General features: G+C 37.6%; 1 long non-coding RNA gene across 1 annotated transcript in view; it reads left to right on the top strand.

Moving 5' to 3' along the window:
• The window catches only part of LOC107182337, a 19,692-nt gene extending 18,280 nt beyond the window's left edge, over positions 1-1,412 (top strand). Inside the window, exon 3 of the long non-coding RNA XR_001513062.1 lies at positions 1,397-1,412. This is a non-coding gene — a long non-coding RNA (uncharacterized LOC107182337). The remainder of the gene's footprint in view (positions 1-1,396) is intronic.
• The last annotated feature ends 14,262 nt before the right edge of the window (positions 1,413-15,674 follow it).

The following is a 15,674-nucleotide window of genomic DNA, read 5'->3' as shown; positions in this document are numbered from 1 at the left end:
GAGGTTTAGAGAAATTGGGTAGTTTTCTCAAGGTAACATGTTTAATAAATGGGAGAGTTAGAATTTTAATGGAGGAATTTGGGGCTTTCAGTTCTAGTTCTCTCTACCAAACTGCTTATTTACCAAACTGCCTATCTGTTCAGTATCATATCTTACTATTTTTATTCCTGATCATCTGGGAATCAAAACTGCAACCTTTTTGGTGTACAGTATGACGTTCCAACCAATTGAGCCACCAGGCCAGGCCTCTTATACTTTTTTAAATATTTTTTATTGATTTTTTTACAGAGAAGAAGGGAGAAGGATAGGTAGAAACATCGATGAGAGAGAAACATTGATCAGCTGCCTCCTGCACATCCCCAACTGAGGATGTGCCCGCAACCAAGGTACATGCCCTTGACTGGAATTGAACCTGGGACCCTTAAGTCCGCAGGCCAATGCTCTCTATCCATTGACCAAAGCCTGTTAGGATGGCCCCTTCCACTTTTAAATACATGGTTAACTCCTATTTTCCTTAAAAAGTATCATCATATAATAGGTTTCCAATAAATTCGTTCTCCTATAAAATTTAGATATTTAATATAATTAACTGGCTTTAATTATAAATGAAAATATATTCTCTAAGTGTTTGTTAGTAAACTGAGGTCAACTTGTAGTGATGTGCATAACTACACTAGAGAAAGATTTTAACACTTTAAACATGGTCTTCCAAATACATTTAATACACATAACAGTCTTCTTTCAGAATTTCAAAAAAGTGTCCATTTCTTAAGTGGTCTTCTTAGTCTTGTCAAGAGAGAGGTATTTATGTCATTCACCTGTAGACATTGCTTTCAATCAATGAATTGAAACTTGCTGGACTAGCCTCGTAGGAAAAGGGTTGTAAAAGGTTATTTCTACAGATGAGGCATTGTTTTTATAAGAGTTGTGATAAAAGGAAAAGATGGTCAGTACAAGAAGGCTTTTTTGTGTGTGATAATACAAAAAAAATACACACAACAAGCAAATCTAGGTGGAAAATTGTATCAGAAAGTTGTATCAGACTACTTTGATTTTTAAAGCATAATTTTAAATAAATGCATGATAATTGTGGGAAATTATTGTGGAGCTTTCAAGAATGGCATGAGATCCAGATAGGAGTAGCAAACTGAAGGAAAAAGCATCTGCAGACTTTGAAGAAGTCTCCTGTGTTGAGAGGGCCACATGGCAAAAAACTACAAATAGTATCCGGGCGCTGGCCCCTGGCTGATGACCATAAAGAACACAGAGAACTGTCCTACAATCACAAGAAAAGAAATCCGTCAATAATCTTAGGGACCTGGAGTGGATTAGTCCCTAGCCTACCTTCCAGAATATTGTGACTCTGTTAAACTAACTTTTGTTAGGTATACCCTAGCAGTGGTCGGCAAACTCATTAGTGAACAGAGCCAAATATCAACAGTACAACGATTGAAATTTCTTTTGAGAGCCAAATTTTTTAAACTTTAACTATATAGGTAGGTACATTGTTATTAACTTAATTAGGGTACATTGTTATTAACTTAATTAAGGCTTAGGAAGAGCCACACTCAAGGGGCCAAAGAGCCGCGTGTGGCTCGCGAGCCGCAGTTTGCCGACCACGGCCCTAGGGTATTGGTGGTGAGCCAGACTTCAAGGAGAGATCACTGAGGGAAGTGAAAATAGAGAAGTTCATTGCTCACAGATCCTGGGGCAGCTGCAAGGCACACCTCCAGAGCCCATGTGGTGGGAATGTCAAGGCAGGGTGCAGGCCGACAGAGCACATCAGAACCTGTGGCACATGCCTTTATTAGGGTCTATGGGATGGAGGGCTTTGGACTTCCTAGCTAAGGGTGGATTGATCAATTCAAACCCCAAAGGGCACTAGTTTTATAGGCTTCATCTGGATCTTATCAAAGAGATGCACAGAGACAGGCCCTAGGAGGTGGGGTACAGTGCTTATCACAAGGGAGTTTGGGGAGTCTTATCAGCAATTGATGCTTACCTGGGACTCTGGAGACTGCTCTCTAGGGCATGAACTCTGGCAAAGGGCTAGTGGCATTTCAAGGCTCCTGACCACACATGTGGATACTGAGGCAGCAATATTATGTAGTTTAGCTAAACTCTCAACATAGATGCAATGCAGCCTGACTGGACCCTGATTTCAGCCTTCTGAGATCCCGAGGGAAGGGCCAGCTAAGCTACGGTTGAACTCCTGACCACAGAAAATGTGAAAGAGTAACTGTGTGCTGTTTTAAGCTTCTATATTTGTGGTAGAAAACAAAAATGAGTCATTTGAACAATTTTGACAAGAGGATGGTGTGGTGGTGGTTACATAACGTAGGTAAAACCAAATGGGGACTTCATCCCCTGACTCAAAAAGATTGATTTAGAGATGGACTATGAAGCAAGCCAAGTAAATCAAAATTCTTTTAAAGGATAGAACTAAACCTTTTATGCCAGTTATCATGCTACCTGGGAAGAGCAAAAATGTGAAAATATGTTATATGTTTCTCTATCCAGCTACACATTCTGGAAGAGAAAATACATGCTTTGCCAATGAAAGAGTCATAGCTTATACAAACTTACATTTTGGGTCTATTGTCTTTTCTCAACATGTCCTTAATAATAATGAAATTCTGGCCAAGTTTAACTAAATGCCATCTCCTGAACTCAGCACTTATATTTGATTTCTGTATTTTGCTCTACGAGTTTCTTCCACTGCAGTGCACTACCTTGTGTATACTTTTCCTTGACTTTTCCTATCATCTTCATATCCATTCTTCAGTGATAAGAGTTGAAGTTGCCTGTCACCAGAATGTCTTTGCTCAAAAATTCAAAATACATTTCTAGAATAATTTTACCTCAGTCATGCAAATTAATTCATCTTATGGAACTTAGTAAGAATGTCTCTGTGACTTAGTACAGGATTATTTTTTATAATTCCTCCTAGCTTATTTGAAAAGAATATATATTCTGGTTTTAGTCTTTTCTTTTTAAGTACTTTTTATCTACTCAAAATTTTTTTTTAAATCTTTGTTGAAAGTATTACATTCATTCCCCCTTTTCCTCCATTGACCTCTTCTAATCCCTCCCCCTACTCCAGGCCTTCACCACGTTATTGTCTGTGTCCATGGTTTAAGAACTGTTTATAGAATTTCAGTTTTTCAGTTCTGATGCAAGTGTATTGTCTTTTAAATCTTAAAAATATTTCCTACGTTGATAATTTTAAAGGGTTAACATCTGAAGTATGGAGAAATGAATGTGTGATTCTAAATATAGTTTTAATCAAGCAAAATGGTACCATCTTGACTTTTGCAAATGGGGAGTATACTACACAGATACACAGGGCTACCAAAACAGGATGCAAAATACCTCCTCTCACTTTTGGTGCTCACTACACTAGTGACTCAGGCATTCTGATGCTGACCACGATCCTGGGACCTTTAACAGAATATCCTAATTCTGATTAAAACATTGAGTTTCGCTGGTTTGATATATAGAGCTAACAGTCTACACATCTCATCCCATACTCTAAAAATTTCATACTTGTGTACTTTTCTGCTTCATCCTCTAGACCCGTGGTCAGCAAACTGCGGCTCGCGAGCCACATGCGGCTCTTTGGCCCCTTGAGTGTGGCTCTTCCTAAGCCTTAGGAGTACCCTAATTAAATTAATAGCAATGTACCTACCTACATAGTTTAAGTTTAAAAAAACTGGCTCTCAAAAGAAATTTCAATCGTTGTACTGTTGATATTGGGCTCTGTTGACTAATGAGTTTGCCGACCACTGCTCTAGACTATAAAATCTTTCTGGTATCGGGCTACCATCAGATATCCCTGGGTGTGCTTGTCTTCTCAGCTGTACCCCGGGAATAAGCACTTATTTTTACTCAGTACATCTTTGTTACATAAAACAAAAACAAATGAAGGGAGCTGTATGGACAGCTCAGAACTGAAGCCTAAGGAAAATGTTTCCCCTTGGCAGCACCACCTGGGGTTCGCCATGAAGTGAATAACAGTGAATGAATTTGCTGAGGAACAGGAGGTAAAAAGCAACAACAAAACAAAACTTTATGTGACAGCAGCTATGCAGTGCACACTCATACTGATATTTTAAAATCAATCCTTAAGACCTTACTTGACTGACGTACGCTGAACTTTACTATGATATATGCTCTATAAGGGCATGGACTTTGTAGATAGTGTTTACCGACTATCCTCAGCCTCTGTTCTCAGCATATGTTAGGACCTTGATTAATATTGATTAAATGGATTAATGGATCAATCATTACATCAAGGATTAGAAATCCAAGTTAAATAATAGTTTGCTAAGAAAACATTTTCCGTATTTGTTACATAAATTTCTATGTGTCATCTAATGCAATAAAACCCAGAAGTGAATTTGAAAAGCATCGATTTTTATTTCTTTGTAAAAAGTCTGGGTTTATATTAAGGAAGATTCACTCCTCACCTCTGAATTCTGACTTTGTTTGTATCTGTGTTCCACTTAGTCTTCAAACATAACAAGTCCAACCCTAAGGTCATCATTTTACACTCAAAATAGCTTTCCCTTCTTATCTTCTTCATTCTACTCGAGGCATTACAAATCCTGCAAACTTAGGATAATTTTCAAATGTTTTTTGCTCCATAATATTCAGCGAATTGTCTTAGGCTTTGAGGATATCTGCTAACCACATTCATATTGACAACAACCCAATTAGATGGGAAAGAACTCAGTCTGCAGATGGGGAAGTGGGGAGTCACTTCCCCAAGGAAGGTGTAAATAACCATTATTCATGCCCAGACCCAGTCCCAGTGTCCCCAGTAGCTCTTTCTATGGCATTCCCTCTCATATTTTACTTTTTTATCCTGGTATCTTTTAATGCATATAATCTCCTGTATTTTAATTTTACTAATCTTGTGCTGTAGCTGAACTGTTTCATTTGTGCTTATCATCTCTCCTCAGAAAGCTCTTTGATATCTCAAAGGAAGGCTCTCTCTGGCCAACTCTGAAAGGTGAATACCTGTAGCATTTTCCTTTTACCATGTTAGTTCCTGACACTTCCTTTCAGGGCAATTACCATTCTTTTGAAACAGCCTTGTGATCATAAAGAAATCCCTAGTAGGTATCTAAAGGCTCTGTTTTAAGTTTTTTCATTGTAGTTGACATGTACATCAAGCACAGCTCTAGCCATCAGGCTGAGTTACATTGTCACTAATCTCTGTGAACACGTAGTCAAGTTGAAAAGATACAGAAGAAAACGGCAATTTCAAGGGAATCTGACAGAGATAATGTAATAGGCGCTGTGATCCTGCAAGGCATCATATGATACCTGTAGGGGGACCAACCTTAATGTGGAGAAGCCTTGAAAGTCTTTTTTTTTTGGGGGGGGGGAGAGGAGAGAATACTTTTTATTGAGATAAATTTACATAACATTAAATCCATCACCTTAATCATTCAAAATTTACAATTCAGTCAGATGTAGTCTAGTCAAAATACTGTGCAGCCATCATCACTCTATAAGTCAAAAAAATTTAACATCCCCATTAAGAAGTCATTCTTCATTTCCCCCTGTTCCTTTCTCCTGAAAACTACTAGTCTATTCTGTGTCTCAATGAATTTGCTTATTCTGGACATTTCATATAAATAAAAACATATAAATAGATTACTCTTTGTCTAGTAAGTTCAATGTTTGATCTACCTTAGGGACAGTTTCTATTTATTGCCCTTCTGTTCATAGGCCATCCTTTCTTGTTTATTTGCTTGCATCCTATTTTTTTGTTGAAAACTGAAATATGCTAATATTAAAATCTAGACAAGTGGCATCTCTGTAAATCAGTTACCCTTCCTCCCCAGGTTTGTTGTTTCTCCTATAGCCATTGCTATTGTTTACTTATGTGACTTTTTCTAAACTAATTTTGTTAAGTCTCTGTTCTCTGTCATGTGTTGCCACTAGCGTCTCTGCTCTGTTAGTCTAGTGGTGGGATGGAAATTGGACCGAGATTTGCTTGCAGACCTGGAAACAATGAACTCCCAGTGTTTGCTGCTGGCCTCTGTATGCATGTTGGTCATGCCTTCAACACGGCCAGGCAGTTTACAACTCTGCCTTAGCCTTTGCTTCCTCTCTGTGCAGCACCTGAAGAGCAGTCAGAGGTGAGAGGTTAGGACCATTTTTGTTTTTTCTTGAGCATTTTCCCCGCTCTGAGATTTCACGTGGTCTTCTAGACTCCCAGGAATATGTTGGAGCTTTAAAAAATGTTTATTACCCCGATGCATCTTATTCCCCAGCTTTTCCTCCTAAGCTTTTTAGTTAGTCAATGATGTGTTCCAAAGATTATTCATTGTCCCAGTGAACAATGGCTAATACATCTCCCTTTACTTGACCAATATCCTAAATATCTGCCCCAGCACCAGAAGAGTTTCTATTAAGTCAAAATCATGGCAACCCTTTGGAGGGTCATCCAGGGAACCACTAGGTAGGTCAAAACTGTCACCATTCTTGCGAATGAGCTATGTTTTGTTCCCTTTAGCACTGGTGCCCTACAAGGGTTATGGGTTGCTATCTTCAAAGACATTGCATAAGTAGGGAATGTGAAATTGGAATGGGGTAACTTAAGGTACTACAGAGCTTTCTGTTCTTACCAAGAGTTAGATGCCTTTTCTTGCTTAAGCGTTACTCTTATTGCTGAAAGCTTTTGGTGAGTTTCCAGAGTTCGAAGAAAGTTGGTTCTGACAGTTTTTACAAGTTTCTCATTGACTTTATGGAAGGATGAACTTTTGGATTTCTTTGCCATTTTCACTGACAACACTATAAAACATTTAAGATGATGTTACAACTGGGTTTGAAAGATCCCACAGGATTTAGTCAGGTGAAAAAGGTAAGAGAACAAACCAGGTAGAGACAGTATTGGGTCAAAAGGCCCAAAAACACAAGGAGACTGGTCTGCGTGCTGGAAAATGCCCCTAGTTCTTCACGGCTAACTTATAGGGTACATTTAGAAGTAGAAAGACATGAATTTTAAAGGCGATAGGATGGAGACTCAGAGCTCTTTATGCCGATAACACAATATTTGGATTTAATTTTAGCAATGTCAACTGAATTATTTAAAACAGATTTTTTAAACTGTTTTTATAAACATTGTGGAAGATAGTTTCTGAATGAATTAGGTAAGGAATCTAGTAAAGAGATTAATATAAAAAACAAGAACCTACAGAATGATAAACCAAACTAAGGATATGATTGTTGAAATGGAGAGAAGAGAATGCTTAGATCAGTGATGGTGAATCTATGACATACGCGTCAGAGGTGACATGTGAACTCATTTTTTGGTTGATTTTTATTTGTTAAATGGCATTTAAACATATAAAATAAATATCAAAAATATAAATCTTTGTTTTACTAGGGTTGCAAAGATCAAAAAATTTCTATATGTGACACGGCACCAGAGTTAAGTTAGGGTTTTTCAAAATGCTGACGTGCCGAGCTCACAAGGTTCGCCATCACTGGCTTAGATACTTAGTACTTAGAGACATATGTAGAAGCTAACATTTATAAATAATTGATCTCCAGTTGTTTCATTGTGTGGCAATGAGGAGAAGTGGTGAGGGAAATGTTTAGAATAATGCTGATATTTTGGCTTCAAGAGGGAGGAGACTAATACTATTCCCTGAAATTAAGAAGATGACCATGAAGTGAAATTGGAAAGGGCAAGGAAACCTAGATGTATTCAGATTTGGACATTATGAGATTAAATTATGAAACATACAGGGTGATATTCACCAGACACTTGGAGACACTGGTTTGGTGTTCAAGAGGAATTTAGAGCTGCAGTGCAGATTTTGGATAGTCAAGGGCATGTAAAAGTGATTTAAAAAACTATGGGTATAAAGGGGTCCTTAAAATAAAAATTTAGTAAGAAGATAGTTAGGGCTACACTGGGATTCATTAATAATTGAATAGATAATTTATCACTCTTCCAAGTCAAATTACAGTTTACAGTAAGTGTCAATGAATGCTACTATTCACGTTACCGTATGACGGATATCCCACTCTTAGATGTGTGACTTAACTACAGAACTAGTGAAGTTTTTATGTAATCAATCCAGAACATTTTCTGATGGAAAAATAAGTCTGGAAAAAAAGCTTTCTTCTAATAAGATAGAATCCAAAGTTATCACTTATATTGTAGAACAGCTTATCTGGGGATAATCATTGATTTTAATCTAGGCCATCAATATGAATTTAATTTTTAATAATGTAAGCTGCCAGAAAATCAAATTGCTAATAAAACAAGCCAGGAGCTTTTTAAAAATATAACCAGGAGTTAAAAACTGCTTTTGGAAAATCTGGGGTATAGTAAAATCACCAAACATTAGCCTTATTCCCAACATTAATCTATTCTAATATTAAAGATTTAAATTAAAAAGAAATGATATCCATGTCCTGGCAAATAAGGATTTCCTTCAAGTTTTTTTTTTAATAACATCATAGCTAAATAGAGTAATATTGTGTATAATACAAAAATACTATATATTGAAAAAATGGAAACATATATCTTATATTTTTAAATAAAAATTGAAATAATCAGCCACTGCCATTTTTTAAATTGGCAGCATCTTAATGTCAATGTTTCATTTAAGGTTAGTATATGTGAGGGGCAATAAACATTTCTATAAAAATACAGATACAAATATTTGGGGCTTTGCAGTCCATGCCGTCTTTCATAACTATTCAGATCTGTTCTTGTAGTGCACAAACAGCCATAGACAAAACATAAAGGAATGAGCATGCTTGTGTTTTTAAAAAAGCCTTATTTACATACACTAAAGCTTGACTGCCTATAATTTTCATACTTTTGATATTTTTTAAAATATTAGGGGTAAAATTACTTAGCTCACCATACAAAACAGAAACAGGCAGAAGGCCACAAAATGCATTTGGGCTATAGTTTGCTAATTCCTGGTTTAGAACCCAAAATCTGCATGCATGATTATTTTCTAAATACACACACACACACACACACACACACACACACACACACAGGCTAAGATCGAGTTCTCTGGACTCTGAAAGCTCTAAGGCTGAAGCAGTTTGACCCCATCCCTCTATCTTGCTATTACTTTTATTTGACATAAAATAAAAGGGTTGCTTTTAGTTTTTATTGTGTTTCACTGGATCAAAATGGTTTTTGGACTGACTGTATACTTGTATGACTGAATGAAAATATTAACATCATTTCTATTTTGGCTGAGCACTAGAAAAAAAAAATCAAATGACTCAATTTTCCTTTCCCCCATCATTTTTATGTAGCTATTTTATAAGGACCTTAGTTTCTTCATTGGTATTGATTTGACCCACAATGTGTAAGGATAAATGGTTTTTAAAATCCCATACTCATTTCAATGGCTCACAAAGGAGCATTATAACAGAGTTTATCCCAGGGTCAGAATAAATAAAGTACATTATTGGTTCCATGCTTACAAAGCTTAGGCATTTAAAGACTCGAGTATTTTTTAAAATTTTTATTGAGTCTATCGGGGTGGTATTGATTAATTAAATTATATAGGTTTCAGATGGACCTGGAGAGTATTATGCTAAATGAAACCAGTGGGTAAAAGACAAGTACCACATGATTTCACTTACATGTAGTATCTAATGAAGACTCAAGTGTTTTATAACTGGAATGAAGAGTTGTTTTAAAGATATCGTTACTTAATAAGTGTATGTGTGTAAAAACAAGATAATTATATTGATTTTTATTTTGGATGCATAATAGTATTCTAAATATTTGAAAGTCTATCATCCCTCCACCATGTATTTAGTTCTGCTAACCTTTCCATATATTTAATTCTTCAGTTCATAATAGTTAATAGATCTTGATGTAGTTATTATAGCATCAGGCCTGCAATTAAGCAAAATAACTACAGATCTCAGATTTATTCCTTACTAGCTATGTGAACCTGCACAGTTTACTTATCTGTGTCTTATTTTCCTCTTCTTTGCATAGAGATAACAATTGCTAGCTCAATGAATACTGATATTTCAAAGAGTTAATATATACAAATGTTTATGACAGTTTCTGGTACGTTTTAAGAATTTAATACATGTGAGCCTCTAACACATATTAAAATTAGTCAATAAAATATTGTCATAAGCTTGCTTATTTTTAGTTATCTATTTCATCCCACCCAGCAAGGTTATAATATTGGATAAAATAATTTGAAACCATTAAAGAATATTCCAGATGATTTTTTAATGCATTCAGAAGAATATTTTTCAACATACAAGGAACCTAAATTGAAAATCACACTTGAAAGACTCTACCAGCAGCAAGCAGCCAAACACACTGCAGAATTTTACCCTAAATCATAGAACAAACTGATAGAATGCTTTTCCTTTTAGAAGGACATACTCACATTCATCCATAGACATACATTTATTTGTATTGGGTTTCTTTTACCTTCAAATATTTTGTTAGAATGCATATCTGCCTCCTAGTCATATATAGCTGGATGGGTTTTGCTGCTGTTGCTGTTTGACAATTTGTTGCTGTAGTTGTCATTATTCTTTTTAAGTTATTTCTTAGTGAAGAAAATGCTTGGCAGTTGGTGAATTTCAGTCTAAGATAAATATGGTGCTATAACCATGGTAAATCTCTCTTAACACCCTAAAATTGGTTTCTGTTTTATAATTTTGAGAACGTCAACCCATACATTCCAAAATCAAATAATAAATTTCAATTAAAGGTATAATTTAATTGCCTCAACTCATTACTATTTAATCTCCTCAAAGATAAGTTTTGACAGTCATATTTTTAGTGAGAGCCTATGAATCCATTTCCCAAACTAAGAACTATTATCACTGCTTCATCACTTATCCAACTCTAGCTGGTATCTGAGAATTGTTATTGATGTGGTGACCACACACTCCTTGAAATTAAGTGAATAGTATTTTTTATTGTTAAGTAGCCAGTTGTTCCTAAGGGGTAGTGCAGTGGAAACTTCTAGTTTCTAGGATGGTTCACTGCACTTCAATTGATTCAGCTGATGAGGAGACAATAAACCCAAATGAATCTAGAAAGTAGGTAATCAGAATACATCAGGTAGCATGAACTCCATGTTTGTATCACCATCTTACCCTTGCAAGTCCCACTGGGGTGCTTCATAGGTGGGCCCAAGTGGATGTTGTATATACAGAGGTCTGTGTCACAGCTCAGGAATATTTAGGAATTCTTATAATGTGACTTCTAGAAAACATGCTCACCTTCCTCTCCAGAGAGAAACCTTACTTTGATTACCCTGAAATGTAAGTAAGTTTTCTCTGGGAAGATAATTGAGATCTTTATATTTTCTATCTTGGTAGATAGGTACATAGGTAGGTAGATAGATGATTGATAGATAGATAGATAGATAGATAGATAGATAGATAGATAGATAGATAATAGATAGATTCTCTATATTAATCATTGAATGTAAATAAATTTAAGTAAATATATTTTGAATAGCTAGGCATGAAAAAATGTAAGAGATTCATTGAAATTTTCTTCTACCAACTAAAAGAATTCTTGAGAAGACATTTGAATTAAAGCGAGGAAGCTAGCATCAGAAAAGGCCAATAACTTTAAAGCTCTGGAGTCACATAAAATGGCACATTAGAGAAACAATGAGATGCTATAGTTGACAAAAGCAGAGTAAATAAAGCATATAGTGGTAGAAAATTAACTCAGGGAGATAAACATAGGCAAAATTATATAGAATATTTATTGTCAGTTTTCATGTGGAGCTCATGTTGAGAGTCATGGGAAGCTATTTAAGGGCTTGAGTAATGGAATGGCAAGATTTAATTTAGATTTTAGTAACCTCACCCTGGATGCCATGTGGTTGTAAAATTTGAGGAAAAAGTACCCTCTAAGGAAAATGAAAGTATTATAAATCTGACATGATTGTGGCATGTAATAAATTGGTTAGATTCAATATGTTTTGAAATCATAAATGATAGAAGTTTCTGGCAGACAGAATATAAGCAAATTGCGTGTAGTCAAGAGTGAAACATTATTTTGGACTAAGTGCTTAGGTGAATTGATTTGCTGTTGTTACCATGAATAAAACTAAATTGGGGAGTGGATTCAAGAGGGCTGTTTGGATAGAAAGTTCCCAAATCAAGATCCCTTTGAGATGGATTAGAAATGCATTAAACTAATTATTCAAAGACAATGACTATAAGTATCAATGTACTAGATTGTTTTGGCTAAACTGGGACCTACAATCATAGTGACTTGTATATTTGAGATATTTATTAGATATTCAGTTGTATAAGTCAAGTTGGGAGTTGGATAAAGGAGTTCAGTGCTCAGTTAGGGAGATGAGATGGAGATAAGATTTTGGAAGTCATCAGTGAATGAATGATGTATAGGCACACAATAAATATTTGTTGTATTACATTTTATATAAATACTATTGGCTACAAATAGGTTAATTTGGTGTGAAAACCTATAAAATGGATAAAACATTAATAAATGCTCCTATTACAGCTTGCCTGATATTTTATCATCATGTCTACTTACACATGAATTAGGCACACCGCAAAGAAGATAGTTATCATGGGTCATGTTTGCATAGACCAGCAAAACCAAAACAAATAAGTCATTTTAATTGGCCAATTCAGAAACCATTTATAAAAAGAAAATATTACAAGCAAATCTAATGGTTTTATGTAATACTAGGGGCCTAGTGCACAAATCCGTGCACCCTGAAAGGAACTGTGGGCTGCGAGGCTGCGGTGGGCACAGGGGCAAGTCTAGGCCCATCCTTCATGCCCCAATCCAGCCCTTCCCACCACAGCCCCTGGTCCCGTCTGCCTGCAGCCCCACTCCCGCTGCTGCCAATAGCCACGTGCTTATGGCGCCACCCCCGTTCATACCCACTGACAGTGCGGAGTGAATGGGGCCGGCGCCAGCAGCGAGTGTGAGCGGGGCCAGCACCATCAGTGGGTGTGAGCAGTCAGGACCAGCTCCAGGTGCTGGCAGCAGGTGTGAGTGGCGGTTCCAGCTCCAGCTCCAGGTGCAAGCCAGACTGGCGACAGCAGTGTGTGCGAGTGGTGACTCCAGCCCTGATCACCCCTCAGGAGCAGGGGAGGTGGAGAAGCCCTGAGGGGCAATCAGGGCCTGCAGTTGCCACTCGCACCCGCTGACAGTGCCAAGCAATCAGGGCCGGTGCCAGGTGCTGGCAGTGGGTGTGAGCAGGGCCAGCGCCAGGAGCAGGTGCGGGTGCCGGGCAGGTCCATGGTGTGCAGGAGCAAAGAGTTTTCACTAACCACCAGAGGCTCACCCCAATGACATTAACTGGCGCCCCCGCTCACCTGCTTCACCATCCCACCACGGCCAATGCCCGCCATGTTCCATGCTCTGCTGCCTGCTGATGACTCCCACTGTGTCCCGCGCACACCCCCTGGTGGTCAGCACATGTCATAGCAACCGGTTGTTTGGTTGTTCTGATGTTCAGTCTATTTGCATATTAGCCTTTTATTATATAGGATTGTTGATATAATTTATATATAATAAAATAAAGTTTTTACATTTTTATTTTAATGAGTTTTAAAATCATGCATACCTATCTACCACCATCTAAAAATGTCCTAGCCTGTTTGGCTCAGTGGATAGAGCATCACACTGTGGACCAAAGCATCCCAGGTTCAATTCCGGTCAAGGGCACGTACCTCGGTTGCAGGCTTCTCCCTGGCCAGTGCAGGAAACAACCAATCCATGTGTCTCCCATCAGTGTTTTTCTCTGTCTTTCCCTCTCTCTTCCACTCTCCCTAAAAATCAATGGAAAAATATCCTTGGGTGAGGATTAACAAAAAAAAAAATAAATAAAATTAGATATAGAATCATCCTATTATCATGAAAAGTTCCAGAATGTTTTTCAGTCAATTTCCAATCCTCTACACCCCTACCCTGAGAAATATCATTTTCTAATTTATGTTACAATGACTTATTTTGCTTATCTTTAGGTTTAAATAAAAATAAAATAAAATAATAAATTATGATTAAATATATTTTCAATCTTATTTCTTTTGCTCAATATAATGCTTTCTTATGTGCTAATATTGTATATTTTTCTTTTTTTAAGTTTTCTTTATTAGGAACTATGACGATTATTCCTAAATTAATGGTTTTATAAAAAATAAATGCAAGTTGAATATTATGAAAAGTTTTTTTCTGCATTTACTGAGATGATCATACACTTTTCTCCATGATATTGTTAATGTAATAAATTAATTTTCAAATGAAAAATTAGTTTTTCATTACTGAGAACTTTCATTTGATCTTTTACTTAAAACAAATTTGTGTTTGATTTAAGTTTTCAAATTATTGGTACAATGTTCATTATACATATTTTTTATTATTTTCTTAATTACTATAGTATATCTGGGTGGTTGTCTACTCTTTCATTGCTGATATTGTTGATTTGTGTTTTCTCTCTTCTTGATTAGTCTTGCAGGGAGTTTATTAGTTTATTTAATCGTTTTTAAAAAGCAACTATGTTTACTTCCTATCCCTGCAGATAGGACTAACCTACTGTAATGATGGTTTCTAGAATGATAAACAAGCAATAAGCTGTATTAATTGAGGTGGAAATGCTTGCACTGAGAATGTTAAGATGAATGCACTATCCACTCTGCAAAACTCACAAGATGAGCATGTTCCAGGGGAAGGTTTGGAGGTCACTCCATTTACCAAAGTGATGTGGGTGCACTGGTGAGTGGAGCAGTCACCAGCATCTTGGTTGTTCACTGGTGGCTTTCGTCTGAAAGCCAGAGCAGACCTTAGAAAGATTCTGTTATAATATTGTGCTCACTGATAATAATCGGAACATTAGAAGTGCAAAATTATATAGACCCAGAGCCAGTGCTTAGTCATCTATTACCACATGTTCAATTATCATCCTATCTAATAAAGAGGGAATATGCTAATTGACCCTCATGCTGTCACAAAGATGACGGGGCCCACAGCCAATAAGGAGGGAATATGCTAACTGACTGCCCCACCCTCAAAGATGGCGGCACCCACAGCCACAATATGGCCAGCAGGGGATGGCAGTTGTGAGCGGTCAGACCAGCAGGGGAAGGCAGTTAGGAGCAACCAGGCCAGCAGGGGAGGGCAGTTGAGGGGACCAGGCCTGCAGGGGAAGGTAGTTAGGGGCAAATGGGCTGGCAGGGGAGGGCAGTTGGGGGCAATTGGCTGGCATGGGAGCAGTTAGGTGTCAATAAGGATGTCAGGGGAGTGATTAGGGGGTGATCAGGCTGGCAGACAGAAGTGGTTAGGAGCAATCAGGCAGGCAGGCAGGCAAGCGGTTGGGAGCCAGCAGTCCCAGATTGTGAGAGGGATTTCCAACCACCAGCAGTCAGACATCCCCCAAGGGGTCCCAGATTAGAGAGGGTGGCTGGGCTGTGAGGAACCCCCCCCACCACTAATATCTACACTAATAAGAGAGAAACATGCAAATTGGTGTCACACTGCTACACCTACCAGCCAATCAGGGCGAGTATGCACATTAACCCAACAAAGATGGCAGCTGCCACAGAGCTGAAGGCTTGGGTTGCCCCCGGTGATGGAGGAAGCCAAGCTTCTCACCCACCCTGGCCACCGCTCAAGGAGTGGCTGGGGGGGCGCCTCA

This window comes from Myotis davidii, unplaced genomic scaffold (assembly GCF_000327345.1).
Source record: "Myotis davidii unplaced genomic scaffold, ASM32734v1 scaffold374, whole genome shotgun sequence".
In the NCBI taxonomy this organism is placed as follows: Eukaryota; Metazoa; Chordata; class Mammalia; order Chiroptera; family Vespertilionidae; genus Myotis; species Myotis davidii.
Note: the sequence above shows the minus strand (reverse complement) of the source record. Positions and strands in the feature narration are given on the sequence as shown.